The sequence below is a fragment of the Stegodyphus dumicola genome, chromosome X1 (assembly GCF_044657685.1).
Source record: "Stegodyphus dumicola isolate Sdum_Otavi_A_Nest chromosome X1, ASM4465768v1".
Lineage (NCBI taxonomy): Eukaryota > Metazoa > Arthropoda > Arachnida > Araneae > Eresidae > Stegodyphus > Stegodyphus dumicola.
The window spans coordinates 178,134,196-178,150,348 of NC_140780.1; the positions used below are offsets into that span (position 1 = coordinate 178,134,196).

Genomic DNA, 16,153 nt, shown 5'->3' on the forward strand with positions numbered 1-16,153 from the left:
TACTCAAAACTTTAGCTTTAGAACTTAATATCACTTCTGATGACTTTTGATAATATCCCATTCTTTGAATGTAAAAAGCACTGAAATTTCTGAGGAATTTGCGAATTCCTCAGAATTATCTAATGTGAATTATCCTGCAATAAAATTATGTTTCGAAACGGCCATATCTTGAAGATTTTGGTTTATGAATTCATCCTTCCAACTGCGAAATAAAGTGTCTTCGCAGACCAGAAATTAAAGCACCGGATTCCTTCATCTATGCTTTAAAACATTATATATATATATATATAATTTATTTACTAAAGAAATATTGATTATATCATCTCCTAAGATTAATTTTAGTCGAATTATCTAAAAAGAGTGAATCCATAGTTAGTAAGTTTAATTCCGAAAATTGTTTTAAAGTAACTTGAATGTAAATTGTTAAAAATGTTTAACGGGGACTTGAATTAAATCATGAATAACAAAATTTCAATTGTAAATAGAAATTAAATTAAAAGCAAGTAATTATTGTCATTGATCGGAAATTAGTTGACTTTTCCAGGGAAGCAAACCAACTCTCGTTCAACGAACAATAATTAAGAAATAATTGCGAAGGTTTTTCGTCCTTTACTCAAAAACAAATAGATAAAACAGTAGAAAACATTTTCTAAACGGAAAGATTTTATAAGCTTTATTCGCTTAAAATTTTTTTTATTCAACTATTGCATATAATGTGATCAAAATTATCTCACATTAAACGCTATTATAATGTGAGATAAATTTTGATCTTCGTGCTTGTTTTACAGGAAAAAAAAATTAAATATCAGTCGTTTATGCATAATTAATAGCAAAATATCCATTAGCATTTACCAAATCTGATTTAGGGCGATTCAGTTTGAAGCAGTAGATTTGGAACAATAGTTGTGGTACATTTCACCTAGTTTTAGCCTGAGAGTAGATGATTTTAGTTATACAGTCGTTCAGAGTTTGTTCATAAATTATAATATTAACTCTGTAGAAAGTCAGTGTTTTCTATACTAATTTAGCGCTTTATAAAACATTTTGCCAAATAGTTGCTAATTACTAATTGCAGCTACTATTATATTCACAAATTGAAATTTAATTTGCATGAAATGAATTATTGGTATGCATTTGATATCTGTTAATCGAACTCGAATCAGTGAATTTTTATTATATTTGCTTGTTTATCTTTGACACAATAATATCTGAAAGAAATTTTTCTAAACTTCTGGTTAAGTTATAATTTCAGAATGTTAAATTTGCCAACTGCCATTTAAAACCAAATCACCATGCTCAACAAGCGAAGAACATGGCTTTAGTAACGCACAACACCTTTAGGTAAAGTATTTTCAAGGTTACCGGGGCAGCGCTGAGGAAGCTGCGCGGGAAAGTTTCTGCTGCGGCCAGGAGAAACTAACCGCCCCATTCGAGCACGTGGTCGAACGTAAACAATGCGTATGAATTCGCCGGGTGCTTGGATGATTGGTCCGACATCCAAACTTTCTTTCGGAGACAAGAGTAGACAAACATTGCGATTCTTGTTTTCTTAAGTAAGAGGAAAAGCATTTCTCCTCTAACAAGGTACTGGGAAAAGAGGGAAAAAAAAGGAATGATCAGGATTATAGGATTAGGAGAAAGAGGAGCGGCGGAAAAGTTTGCTAGTGGTGCACTTTCGGTGAAATGGGCAGAGCTAATGCGCAGAAGTTTCTTATCTTGCGGCCGTCTCCACCTTCCGTTACCGGACGGTATAGAGCCTTCCCTCTTATTGGGGAATTTAGTGTGCTAGTAGCGGCACAGGGTCCGTCCGAAAGACTGTGTCACCCCCTTTTACGCATGCGCAGGGCGGGAAAAGAAAGGTGGTTTTACATTGATCATGGAAGGATAGGTAGTGAGACTCCCATCCAACCGCCGCAGACGGGGCTGTTCCTTCGTTAGGGACGCTGCTACTTCACGCTGCGCGCTCTGCCCAAGTGCAGTAAGAGCATTTCGAGGAGTAGCCGCGTGCCACTCTTTCTGCCAGCGGCGCTCCGATCTTCGGTACTGCCTGCGCGCTGAAGAATTCAGGCCGTCTGCAGCCGAAAGGCGGTAGCCGGCAGACCATAAGTAACTGCTTATAAATCGCTTATAAAAAGTTGAAAAATTTCAGGATTAACTTTTTTTGTATATTTATTAGATTGGGATACAGAAATGACACTTTTTTTTAATATTTCAAAGTAATTTAAAATAAAAATATTGTATAAAACATATATTATATATAGAAACTACATATTATTACTTTTTCATTAGAATTGTTTATATTTTTTTTCTTTTAAATATATTGGGTGACACTAGAGGGGTGTGTAGGAACCGGGGAAAGCACAGGTGCGTGGTTTACACAGGTGCGCACTACTTTTGCGACCGAACTCAGTTCTCTTTCGGCCACTAGCGATCAGCTGTGCAGGACGTGGACCGGCACTGCTCCTGCAACACATTGCATGCCGAACACTTTTGCAGTATGTCAAACACCATGACTCCACTTTGAACAGTTTAGAAGTCAGGTAAGGAGTTTTTCTTAAAATTCTTTTTATCTTTACTCTTTATGAACTTTTCCCCCACTTGTACAAACTTTTCCGCAACATGACAAGTCAAAATACTTTAACAAAAAAAGAAAAGAAAAGACACGAAAAGTACTTCATTCCACATAGAAAGACTTAACAGTGTCAATATGCACCGAAAAACATTTTCCAGGTTATAGTTTGTTATTTAAAGACCATTTTAACATTATTTTGCGGTTGTCACGAGCCAATTATTTTATAGTTTGAAACAAAATGAAGTTTTCCAAACTTTCCGAAGTTTTGCAAAGAGGGTGTGCGGGCCTTTTTTTTTTTTTTTTTTTTTTTTTTTTAAGGGTAATGGATTTCTATAATTTTCATTTGCTAGGCAATGAACATTCAATGCACATCTAATTTTTTACATATTCCAGTAACTTGTAAACATTGATTAAACTTATAAACACTGATCGAATTTCACAGTGAACTTAATATTTTTATTACCATAAGGTAGTTGATTATTTTAAAAGTGGCACTTTCCTTTATTCTTCTGTTTATCTGTTTTCATTCTGCAATAGTTGTCATGTGTACAGTCAATACAGAAGTAGAATAAATTTGCTTAAAAATGCTGAACCAGTTTCAAGCTTAGAAATAATCTAGCACATTTTATTCCATATTTTATGCATTGATGAAACATGAGTAAGCTAGTAGCTCATAAAATTTCTTTTCAAAGTTCTAAAATAATTAAAACTTTATCTTAAATTATTTAACAGTTTTAAAGTTTTAAATAAACTCCAATGAAATATTTCTACATACAAAGCAAAATGCATGTTATTAAATAACTTTAACTCGATTAAGTTAAAATTAGCTTGAGTTATTTGAGATCTTAGAAAATGGCTTTCAAATAAATTATCAGTAACAAAAATGCTACGAATTAAAACGTCATGCAAAAGCTTAATGTTTTAGAACTGTGTATAAAAGCATGCACATGTGTGTGTTACTGATAAAAACACTGCGAAATTATTTTTTCATAACCTGTATGTATAAAAGAATGAATATTAACACATAATATTAAAGAACATCTTGCAATATCATGTACATCTAGGTTTCCTAAATATAGCATATGCAGTAATGCGATTTCAGCATTAAAGCATAAAGTTGAAACTACAATAAAGGAAATTTTAATTACGTGCAAGCATCCATAATATCCGTATGTGCATATTTGTGATTGTAGGCATTGAAAGCTTAATATCACAAAAACATCTGGGGAACTATCAAGATTTTTTTGACCTACTGCCCGCAAACTTTGTCGAGCTATCAGATCAATAGTTTGACATTGATTTTAGCAACTTTCTTCTTTCTGTAGGAAAGCAAACAGAGAATTCTTAAGAAAGTGTAAAAATTTCGTTTTTCTTCTTTGTATCGTAAAAGAAGCTGAGTTTTTGAGCTCAATTTAGGTAGCAAAATATTTCAAGAAATCCATCTAATGAAGTAGAAGTTGTCTTGCAAAGAAACGGTTCCTATCTTTTAATTTCCCGCTGTAGAGTGGGGGATCAAACGTGTTTACGGCGGTCGCTTGTTATTTTTGCTGACCCATATATGTGAGAAGAATTCCTCAGATAATTTTTAATGGGATGCGGAGAGATGAATCGAGGATTTATTGTTATGTATCTGCTATTTGCTAGGTTTGCTTTCCGAGGCTGTCATCATCTCTACCTTGGATTTCATTTCATTGATGTGCAGTCGTGAAATTTGGCTTAATACGTCTAATTTTTGAATGTGATACGACCATACTTTCTGCCAAGGAGTAATGAGTATTATTGCTACAATTGCTTTTGTTTCATTAGTATTTTCATCACATATTAAAATCCATTTAAAATTGAGTAATTCAAAGATGACCGCACTGTTTTAATACATGACATGTTACAGTTATTGAAGACCACAGGTTGTTTTACAATAGAAAGTCAAGTTGAGTTTCTTTTTTATGAAACTTTAATTTAATAGAAGGTAGGCTAATAATAAATTGTAGAAATTAGTTTGTCTCCTGTATTGTGGAATGTTTTAAAACTTCAAGTTTAATATCTACTCATTTAAAAGGACACTCTGTAAACGACACTATCAAACTGTGAAAATTATACTGGATCATAAAATTAGCTATCGTTATAATAACAAATTTCAGTTTCGGTGCATTAAAAAAAGAGCATGCTTCTTTGTATAAATTCTTAAATTTAGCGAATCAGATTTAATTGTTTGTAAGACGTTTCAATGAAAAACAAAATGTTACTAAAGTGTTTTATTTTGGTTACGAATGTCTTGCAAATTTACTGAAATTCATGCAAATACATTAAATTATTTCATGTAATTATTTCTAAGAAATATGTTAATTTAATAAAAAAACCTGCTTTAATACATTTCTAGGTTTTTAATCTCGATAATTAAATCTTCACTGTTGTCGAGCACATCATTATGCAGTTGTACGCGTAAGAAAAAAAAAAAGAGTTGTTAAACGAGAAATGACACACAATTTTTAAAGTGTTTTTTAACGAAAGAAATTGTGGAGCATAATGAAGTTATACAAGGAACTGCTACAAGGGAAAATTGTTATAAACATTTACTAACATTCAGGAATTATTTATGGTACCTCAATAGAAAATTTTTGGTAAATGAAAATGCATTTCCCCGAAAGAAATGCCATAGAAAAATATACTTGGACTCAGAAACGCGTTTTTAAAATATTTAGATCAACAGATATGTCAATGTTTTGCTCTTAAAATCGCCTGCAAAGTATCAAGTATTTTTTAATAAAATAAATAAAATCAAGGAAAACAAGCCAAACATTAGAAGTAGATTTGCCAATAAAGGTTACTGAAATTTATACTTTTACTAAGAGCTTTACTATTCAAAATGTTTTCTAACTACGATAAAATGATGCTTAGTTATCCTAGCCTGTTAAATAAATATAAGTAACCTGCGGATCAAAACCTCTCGACTATTTTAATTTATATGAATATTTTTCTTCTTTACGGCAAAACGTAAAGATGCATAAATGTACAAAATGAACGAAAAACGTTAGTAATATGTACCTGCTTTAAAATATTTATCTTTAATGTTATTGGAAACTTTTACTACAAATTCTTATTTATAATCTAATATATGTTATATACAAATATGTGTTGTTTCTCAATGCAAATGCAAATCTAAACCATAAATGCATTCTGTTCCCAAATATATGCAAAGTCATTTTTGAGAGATAAGAATTATTTTCTCATTCTCATTTTATCCAGTTTAATCTTTAACATTAATTACTTGATTTCTAGAACAGGCTTGGTATTGTACAAAATTAATAACTCATGTGCATAGTAAAATGATGGCAAAACTAACTTTAAAAGCATTAAATAATTCCTGCATTTAATACTACTAAATTTAATAATTTAGATAATTAAAGTATGAAGAAATTAAATATTTTATAAAGAAATATGGGTACGTACGAAGAATCTTTGAAGTTTTCTCAAATTCATATAATAGAATTCTAACTAAAAATATATTTAGAGCCTTCTATTTTTTCTGAGTTATACGTATAAATGCTAAATATGTAGAATATTAATTATTCCTTAATTTCTTATATTTATTACCAGAATTTGTGGCTTATTCCTTTGAGAGGAATGTTAGCATTTGAAGGGAATCAGAGTTTGCAAATTGTAGTACCTTTTAGATCACGTGGGTAAAGGGGGGGTTGAATTTGAACTGTCATGCGCAAGACTTTGGAAGCCTATTGGTTCTGGGTATTTTAATAAATAGGAGGTCCTGAACAGCTTATCTCAGTCTGGCTTTAGACTCAGAGCGATCAACTTGATTCAGTCTGTCTGCAGTCGAGACCAACTTCATTACTTTTCTGTATAAACAGAATTACGAATTTATAATTTCCTTACTGTAGTTGTAAACCGCTGACCTTACATCAGATTTCTTATATCCATCATCCTTATTTCCTTAATACGCTATGTGTAAGTATGATGTTTTTAAATTTAAAATTTAGATTTATGTATAAATTAGCGGTTTATATCTCATGACAAATACTCTTTTATTTTGTAAGGAGTATGGAGATTGAAATAGAAAATATTTTGAATTCAATCTTTCCATTTCGCGTTGACGCTTATGATATAACTCGCTCTTCAGGACTTTATGTTTCTGATAAGGCAATTTTCTTGCGCCTATGTCTGCAAAGAAAATAGATCAAGGCTAAACTGTTTTAATATTATTTATGCAAGAGCTATATAAACTTCTGGATGTGGCTTATATAGTGATTCAATATAGCTATTTCAGTTTAATTAGCACGAAGGTAGCCTGATATGCTAGTATAAAATCATACGACAGAAAATTTGTTCTATTTTATATGCTATTAAATTCTGTTTCGATTTCAGTTTTTTTTTTTTTTTTTTTTTTTTTTTTTTTTTTTTTTTTTTTTCCCGAGAGCGATTATTGGAGTTTAAGCAGGATTTTCTCTTCGTGTTCTTTCAAACATTTGCTATGATTTCCTTCCGACAGAAAAGAAATTAACCTAGCATTTAGAGAAATCTTATGGTCATAAGCATTATATTACTTTTAGATATGCAAATTAAAGTCTCTTAAGATTTGCCATCAGTATATATTTGAATGTGCGAAAGAAAACTGCCAGTGCATACCGGAAGAATTTTCTTTAAGATAAAACTCAGAAATTGAAAGTGGTTGCTTTTGGAACTTAAAATAAAAAAAACTTCTGATAAATTCAGTTAATTGGTTTCAATACACGAAAGGGAAAAACTCTTTCACTATTTTACGATTAAGCATTTTTAAGATTTTAGAATTCGGAAAATATGTTTAACCCTCGATATAGTTGGCGTTTAATTTATAAGAAAAAGTAAATCAACCATAATTTAGAATTGAGTGTTGCTACACTCAGAATAAATTTTTAAATACTACTGCATGTATTTCATTTAAACAAATAGCTTATGAGCCTAGTCGAATTTCTAACATTTTATCTACTTCATATCATTAATTGAGTTAAACGGTCCTTATAGACCCTGTAAAACTATTTTCATAGCAAGAGTATGTTGTGAAGGCAGAAAACCGTATTACAGTTCTCGAACAGCACGTTCTATTTTTCGTATTATTGGTTTTAAACCAAATTAAGTGTGAATAAAAATTACTCTTCTTTAAATTATTGCAAAGTGCATTAGTTATTGCACAAATTTTCAGTGAATTTTTCAAGAAGCCTTTAAAATAGCTTCGTTTTTAACTTTATTTTTTCACTTAGACCGATTACAGAAGATATCTGATTGCAACTTGAATTATGTGACACTAACTGAAGCTTTGTGTGATGTGATATTTTCAATCTAATTGAGGGTCATTCTAAAGTTAGTGTCAATAGTCTCAGTACTGATGATGTTTATCTCCATGTCTGTTTTATTGCAAAATTCTCTTTCAGTATTCTCTAACAATATAAGGTAAGTTCTAAATAGAAGTTATATATATCGTAAGTATAGTTCAAATAATAATTTCATAAAAAATTTCGAAAGGCTTTTGAAATAAAAAGCAAATAATGAAATTCTTAACAATTTATTATTTACTTACACCTTTTTTATCACAATAATTTCATTTTTAAATAACTTCGTAATTATTGAAGAAACAATCAAAGATTTTTTGCTTTCTTCTCACATTTAGCCTTTCAGTAATGGAACGAATATGGCTTCTAAACATAAGTTTCTCATCACATTTTATGACAGCTACAAGCGGCTAAACGGAGGCCTATTGCAAGAGGTGGCTTTCTTTACACATGATAATGAGCATGAATTCCGCATAAAATATTTCTTCATAGGCCCTCGAGCACCTTTTCCTTAATAAATGACCTAACCTCTAATACTGTCAAATTTTTATGTACTGTTTTACTTAGGCAATTAAAAACTTCGGTAATATTTTGTTTCATGACTGTAATTTTAGGTACCTTAAAATTTATGGGCGTCCTGTCACAAAAAAAATTATGCTTCTATACAAAGCAGACTATTTTGACAAAAAATAATTAGATTTATTAAGTAATGATCCACAAATAATAATCATTTTATATAAATAAACAATACGTTATCACAGAGAAAAGTGTTCTGAGTAATCTAATGCAAATGAATTAGATTACTAACACTTGGATTATTCCATTCGAGAATTCTAATTGGAAACATTTTAATGAGGGAATTAAATTGAATTGAGCAGAATGATGCAAATACACGCGACAGAATAACTCAGTTTAATATTCGTGTAGGATTCAGTAATATGTCAAACACAGAGTGTCCGATGTGTCACGTTGATAGTGAAAATGATGACTACGCTAATCGCACCGTCCGTATGCTTCTAAAATATAAATTGCAATTGCTGTATTGCTAAATTGTACCTTGGACAAGATAATGCAGCTCTGATTTTCTCTCAGAAGATTTTTCTACAAAACTTAAGCAAAGCATAAAAATAAGTTTTCATACTGCTAATTTAAATTAGTAATTTTATATAATTTTGCCACCTGATAAAGTGTTTTATGTATTGCTTCATAAAAAGTCAGCATAACAGATACTGCAAAATATTTGAACAACTGTGTTTCAAGAATTAAATATTAAAAAGGAAGGAAAAAAACTAAATTAATTATTCATCTCCTGCTACGTCTATACAGAGAAGGGGTATTAAAGGACTTTCAGGTAAACCCTTATTAAATTATAATATTATGCACAGTATGTACAAATTATGCCAAAAATATTTACCGCATGTTAACAGAAATACTGCTAAAAATATATCATAAGCTCATAACAAAGCTTTCACAATTTTCTCACATCAATATCCGATTTCCAGTTTCAGAAATATAGTACATCTTTTTCGAGTTTCTGTAATTGTCTCGCTCCGTAGACACATTTTAAACCTGCGGCCCATCGTGAATGAGCTATTAAAAGCCCTCGAACATCAATAATTTGTTCCGGGTTCTGTTATTTGCAGCTAATGGACTGGCTGTAGGGGGGTATTGTGATTACAATAATTATGAGTTATTTCATTTCACTAAGATCACTCTGGAAGCAACTCTTCCGTTACACAGATAGCTGTCCGGTGCTTTCCCTTAAAAGAGTGCTTAATCATTCTTCATACGCTAATGAGTTCTAAGTAGAACAAATAAAAACAAGCGCAACAAAAAAATTTTTTTAAACAAATTTTTTATCACTACCTCCTCAGAAATATTTTTTAATAGATGAACTAAGAATATTTTCATTCTTAAAACATTTGCTTTCTACTTGAATTATGTTATGAGAAGTTTATGTTGAAGCAAATTGTAAGCTGTTTATTTTAATGAACTAATTGCTTGCTTTTATACTGCTTAATGTAAGTTCATATTTTTTACTTCAGAGCCTTGCCGGGTCCCACTTCGTCAAGCTGTGATCAATGGACTGGGGAGAATGAATCGGTAAATATTACTTTTAGAGATTTTGCTTTCGCTTATTTTATAAAACATGATAAATGCAGTATTTTACATAAATTTCATTGCATTTAATTCAGAAAAGTAATTTCATGTTCATTAAACAAATCCACGTATATTTTTAATGAAAGCCTGAAAAACGAACTTGAATGAGAGAGGAAGTAAACTCTTCTCTCATTCAGCTCCAAACACTTGCCTATTTCTCTAAAATTTAAAATAGGTAAATTTTTGCATTGCGTGTCATAAAATCAAACTCAGAATATTTAAAAGCATAAACTTTTCTATTCTGATTTTTATATATTATTATTCTGATAATATTCATAATAATCCAATAAAAATATACATTTATATATGTACATACACCTATACATACATACAGGTAAACGTAGACATGAGCGGGGCACCAAATTTTCACCATTGGTCTTACAAGTATAGGTCTGCCCATTGAATGTGCAGTTCTGCCTAAATGATGAGAGATAACAGCTCAGGTGTGTGGTTCGAGGGCCTCTCTCCTCTTTACGTTGCCACTAGCCTCTTGAAAGGAATTTTGGCTCGCCGTGTATTTTGAGTGCTCCCTTATCACACAGACACTATATGCTTATGAACATCTTTTCCTGCGTTATCTGAGATTCGAACCTGGGCCCATCCGTGCGGTGGTTAGCGTCCCTAACCCTGTATACCCACTGGAAGGTCAAATACTTACATACATACATATATGCCCGATCGTGATCAGTACCTATCGAAGCTTGGTCGGTGTATCATTTACCTGAAACAAGAAAAGCAAATTTGACGTGCGCATGCACTTACATTACAGTCAAATCTACTGTTCAAATTAACGCGAGTCTGCTATTAAAAATAGACACTGCTATTAGATGTTTATGGCTCTGATAGCTTAATTGGCAGAACACCTATCCAGAGACAAGGGGGCTCTGAGTTCGATCCTCAGCTGAAGCCTAATTCTTTGCATCATTAACTGAAAAATTTGTAATCGAATGCTCATAAAGTTTGCTAGCTTATTTATTACATTATACGGAAACTGGCCCACTAGGCATCTCCTGTTCTGCTCTGCTGTTTGCACATTTATAACACTTACTTACTTGGAATTGGAGACACTGCAAACTAATATATCATTTAATGTATAAGAATGAAATCATTGCTCAGAAGTTAAAGGTTATATGAAGTACACAAATTTTCTTAGAGTTACGATGAAGTAAGACAAAACAGGTGATAAATAAATAAAAACAAATCAATAGTAATGCAAAATAGGTAGAAGTAGCATGAAATAAATGCAAAATAGATTAAACAAATAAGCAGAAATATGTACACAATTTTAAGCTGTAATTAAATAATTGCTTATTTTGAGTCCACTTCGAAAACGCTGTTTCAGCGGAACTTAATTAATATTTGTAATAACTATGGTAAATGAAAGAGAGAAATAACCTCTTTGATGTGAAATCAAAAGTTCTATCTGATACAGAGAAGAGATCTTCACGCATAAAATAACTGTTGCTGAATTATGGTAAATTAACATTGTCAAACATTCCAAGAATCAAAACAATATAATTCTTCTACTCAGATAATATGTACCCCTTTGAAGGACCAAAAAACCAATAAATAAATAAAAGCTTGATGATATTCAGACAAAATAATAGTTTGAGGGACGAAAGACAACAATTCTTTTGCTACTCATGTTCATAAATGTTTAGTTTCTGTTGCTTTGTCTGCAAAAGTAATAACTTTTTTCACAGCTCTTTATTCTTTTATTTCTTCTTTTTATTTCAATTCCTCATTGGTCGTAATTAAAAATGCGCTTGTAAAAAAAATTTTTCCCTTATCTGTCTGCAAAAGCAATAACTTTTTTCACAGCTCTTTTTATTTCAGTTCCTCATTGGTCGTAATTAAAATATTAAATGCGCTTGTGAAATTTTTTTTCCCTTATGCTCCTTTAATCCTTTTACTTTTTAATTTATTTTATTATTCTTTTAAATTAAACTTTGAAACTCTTAGCATCGTCCTTTTAACGCCTCGATTAAATAAGACGCAGATATTTAATAGAATTCCCCCTCCCCACACATTTATCATATGGACTGCACAAATCGACTGTTTTCTTTACTAATCCGAAATAATAATTTTTATGAAAATATTTAAGAGTTATATATATTGTTATCAATGCATTGTAATATTTATATATTGTAATATGAATAATTAATGCAGTGCATATATCAAAATATTTAACATTTTAATCATATTTAATATTTTTCATAACCATTAATAAACAATAATATTTTTCTGTAAAATACACCCTCTTGTAACATAAAAAGTAACAGCTAAGGTATTTCTGATATTCCAAAAATATTGCAGAGTGAGATGAATTTTCTCAATTTTAACATTTTGAATCTTTCCCATCAGAAACTCAGTAATGTTAACTTAAATTTTGATTTAAGGATTTAAACAATTTTCTCCATTCTTACCGCATGCCTTTTGTGATGTAACTGGAAAGCACGTGGTGCTAGTAATTGGAGGGTCCAGAGTTCGAATCTTTGCAATGTTGCACATTTTTGACGTCTCCAGCTCCGAAATAAAATGTGTAATGACTTCATAAGTATTTTTCTACGTCCGTTGAGTCTTTGAACACTGACGCTGGAAAGAAGCATTGAAGTAAATTTTTTTACAGGAAAAATGTGGGAGTAGTTGTAAATGAAGTCCAATATATAAACTGCATTTTAATAAAAGAGATGTTAAGCTTCTTCTTTTTGCAAGCCTATAACATAATTCTCTAACAGACTAACATAAAAGAAATCTTTTAATTAAAAATAAAGACCAAGAAAGGAAAGGAACCTCTGTAGCCCTGCTTTTTTTAAACTGAAGAACCAAATATTTTCTTTTAGTGTGCAGCATTTGACATTACACAAAGAACGCTGAGAACTAGAAGAAGGTTGCTATCGATGGGCCTCTTCTACGAAATGATCCTGAAAATCGTCAAATTTTAGCAATTTTACAATTTTGTTTCATGTTAATGTAACTATTACTTTCCGCACTACACATATCTAGGAATTGACGTTATAATTATGATATGTTCAATAAATATTAGAAAAATAAAAATAGGTGCCACTGGCCCAATGAAGGAAACTGGTCGCCTTCATTAAGCCGGGGAGTTTCTGCGAATGGGCCAGTAACTATTGTTTTTTTTAACACAGTATCATCTTAATACAAGCCAATAAAATGTTTAAAACTATGTTAAGCATGATTCGTAAAGATAAAATGCTGGTTAGAGTCTAACACAAGCCACTGAAAATACATTGAAACATAACTGATAGTTTTGCATTTTTCAAAAGGAATCAGGAGTTGGATTTTAGTTTAGTCTTTATAATCATAAAATAAGCCTAATGCAAGAATCTACAAAATAACATTGAATTTCGTTTATTAGAAACAGTTTAATGAAAATGAGAATTTGAGGGTAATTTGTAGTTAGGCTAGTATAAAAAGAACAATAACCACAACTTGGATAGCATGAATAATTATTCAGCCTACTATTAGTATTAGACTATAAATCTTACATAAGTTACTGCATCAATTATTTGCTCTTGATGAGTTCAGTTACATTTTTCACAGTAATACATTTTGATTCCCTTTTTTCACCAGCACACTTCTCGTGAACTCACACTTTACAAGACAGGCACTAAATCATGTTTCCTTTGTAGTTATAACAACAGATAACAAGGAAGCATGAATCCTCGTTGGAATTTTGGTAGGACTATTTATTGAAAGCAATGAAAGTTTAGCCTTTACTGTCTTCTTCGGTTCAGAAGTTTGAAGTCGTCTTTTTCACAGCTGTGTCCCCGATTTTATAATGTTAACTAACATCAGAGTCAGAGATGAAAAAGAAAAAAGCGCAAAGCTACTATCAGATTGCAAAAATATGTAGCGTATGTCATGTCTGACTTATGTTGGCTAAACGTTTTAAAGTCTCTAACAAGTGTGCGTTATTAAAAGTTCTTGCTGAGAACAAAAGTAAGAATTACGCTACCCTACTACTAAACTTGTTTAATTTTCTGATTCAATTCCTACACTATACATGTTCCTTATTCTATTTATTGCGCAGATACAATTTTAAAACTACAAATAGGCATAAATTACGCAAGAAGTAAGGAAAATCCTTATGAATTTCAATAAAATATTCATTTTACACACGAATTAGGGATACTCCAGTTTAAATTAAACATAGATTAATGGCTTTTAATTACTTTTATAACAAAGAAAATGAGATAATTATCCAATTAAAGATTTAATTACTGCTGATAGCTTTTTACTGAATCAGATATAGTGGCATTTTATTCTTCATATTGAAAACGTTACAAAATATTAGCCTCGATATGGCTTCTATAGTTAGGCCACCAGCCCATTCATAGCAACACAGGTTGGCTCATTCGAAGGCAACTAGCGGTCTGTATGTAATACGTCCGTGGTTTTGGTTATAACAAAACGGTTTTAACGAGAATGTTAAAAATAAATCATGTAAGCAGCACATTCAACCCCAGAAATCAAACGCCGGCCGAACGAACAGTGTTTCACGGCTTTAGCTCCACTAGTGGTCCTACAAAAGCAAACAACGAAAAAAATCGTTACATCACACTGCTTGTTATTTTAAGCTAAGTTTTGATAAAAGCTCTTTTAAATGAAGAACTTAGCTGAATAAGCTTATATGATAAATGAGCATCCTAAAGTTACTGGAGAGTAAGAATTCAGCTCACTTTTCCAAATTTAAATCAATTAAAAAATGATACAGTATATTTTTAAAATGATTTCTTAGAAAAATTTCCTTGAACTCTTCCAGAAATGTTGTAAATAGAGAAATTAGACTAGTAAATAGAGAAATTAGACTAACTGATCACTTTCAGTATTCAAAATCTCATTAGCCAAATATAGGAAACGCATTTTTCAGGAGGCAAAATTCTAAGAAAGTATTTTCTAAGTTTTTCATATTAACACTTGAAAGAAAAAAGTATAGCAATTCCACTTACATTTTAAAATTCAGATGACTTAAAATGAAGTGAGGAGGTTTGCTTCCTTGGAGGATTTTCTATAGCTGGTTCGCGCTTGTGTTTCATATGGGAAAACCGGGATCGCTTAGAGTTATGTAGCTGTTCACTTGACTGGTATTACATTGGATAAGAATTACCATTGTTTCGAAGTTTTATCACTCACCCTAAAATCCTCAAAAGGTTTGATTTTTAAGAAAATCATGGCTCGAAAGTGGCGAAATTTTATTTTTGATGGTACAAATTATTGCGGATGACGCCTTTGCAGTTCATAACTAAATTCTGAATAATGATCAGATTGATTTTGAAAAGTAATTTTACCTTTCTGTACAGCGGATCTATATATAATTTAGCCTTGAGCTACTTCTCGCAATGAGAAAGCATTTATTTTTAAATATAAATCTTTTCAGAGATAGGTGAGTCTAATGCTTTGTTCAAAAGGACTTATTAAATATAAAGCGATTTTTTATGCATTTAATTTATTCTTAAAGAGCGCAACTGCTTTATGCAACGTATCCGAACAATCTTTTATATCACTACCAGTTTTCGTTGAACGTTCACGAAAATATATTCAGCAGAAAGTTTGGAAACTATTGAAAAATATATTCAACGCAGAATGGGAACGTGAAGCTCCTTGGGCTAATAATTTATTGGACAAAGAGCTTCTTTATTTAATTTATTATTTACTCAACAATAACTAAAAGATTGTAATTGTAAAATATATTCAACAAAGCAAGAAAAGCAGAAGATTCTTCCGATTGTGAAACAGGAGAATAAGTAAAAGAATCCGCTTTTATACTTTAATAATACTAAATCTCTTTCACTAAAATAATTGGAGAAATACATTAGCATTACGCTTGTCGAAACAGAAAACATGAAGAATATACTAAGCCTTCGCCGGTATGCGAACTCCAGTCCTCCAGATTGTTATCCGGACGTGCTTCCAGTTAGACCTCGAAGGCACGTGGTGACAAAAAGAATAAACCTTACAGTATGAGTTAAACTGGGAGTAGCCACTATATTTCTGAACCATTATAAGGTATTTTTCCTGCCTTCTTAGCATGCCTTCATGGTGTAAATGTCAGCACACTCGGTGCGCATTCCAGTGG

General features: G+C 31.4%; 1 protein-coding gene across 4 annotated transcripts in view; it reads left to right on the forward strand.

Moving 5' to 3' along the window:
* Window positions 1-2,002: 2,002 nt before the first annotated feature.
* LOC118203800 (alpha-1A adrenergic receptor-like) overlaps window positions 2,003-16,153 on the forward strand; it is a 151,851-nt gene continuing 137,700 nt past the window's right edge. For 2 of the 4 annotated variants that reach the window (XM_085807631.1, XM_085807632.1), the window contains exons 1-2: window positions 2,003-2,540; window positions 9,936-9,993. The gene's annotated coding sequence lies outside the window, so the exon portion shown is untranslated. Of the gene's footprint in view, window positions 2,541-6,375; window positions 6,533-9,935; window positions 9,994-16,153 lie in introns of those variants that run through there. The other 2 variants (XM_085807633.1, XM_085807634.1) reach the window with 1 other exon arrangement.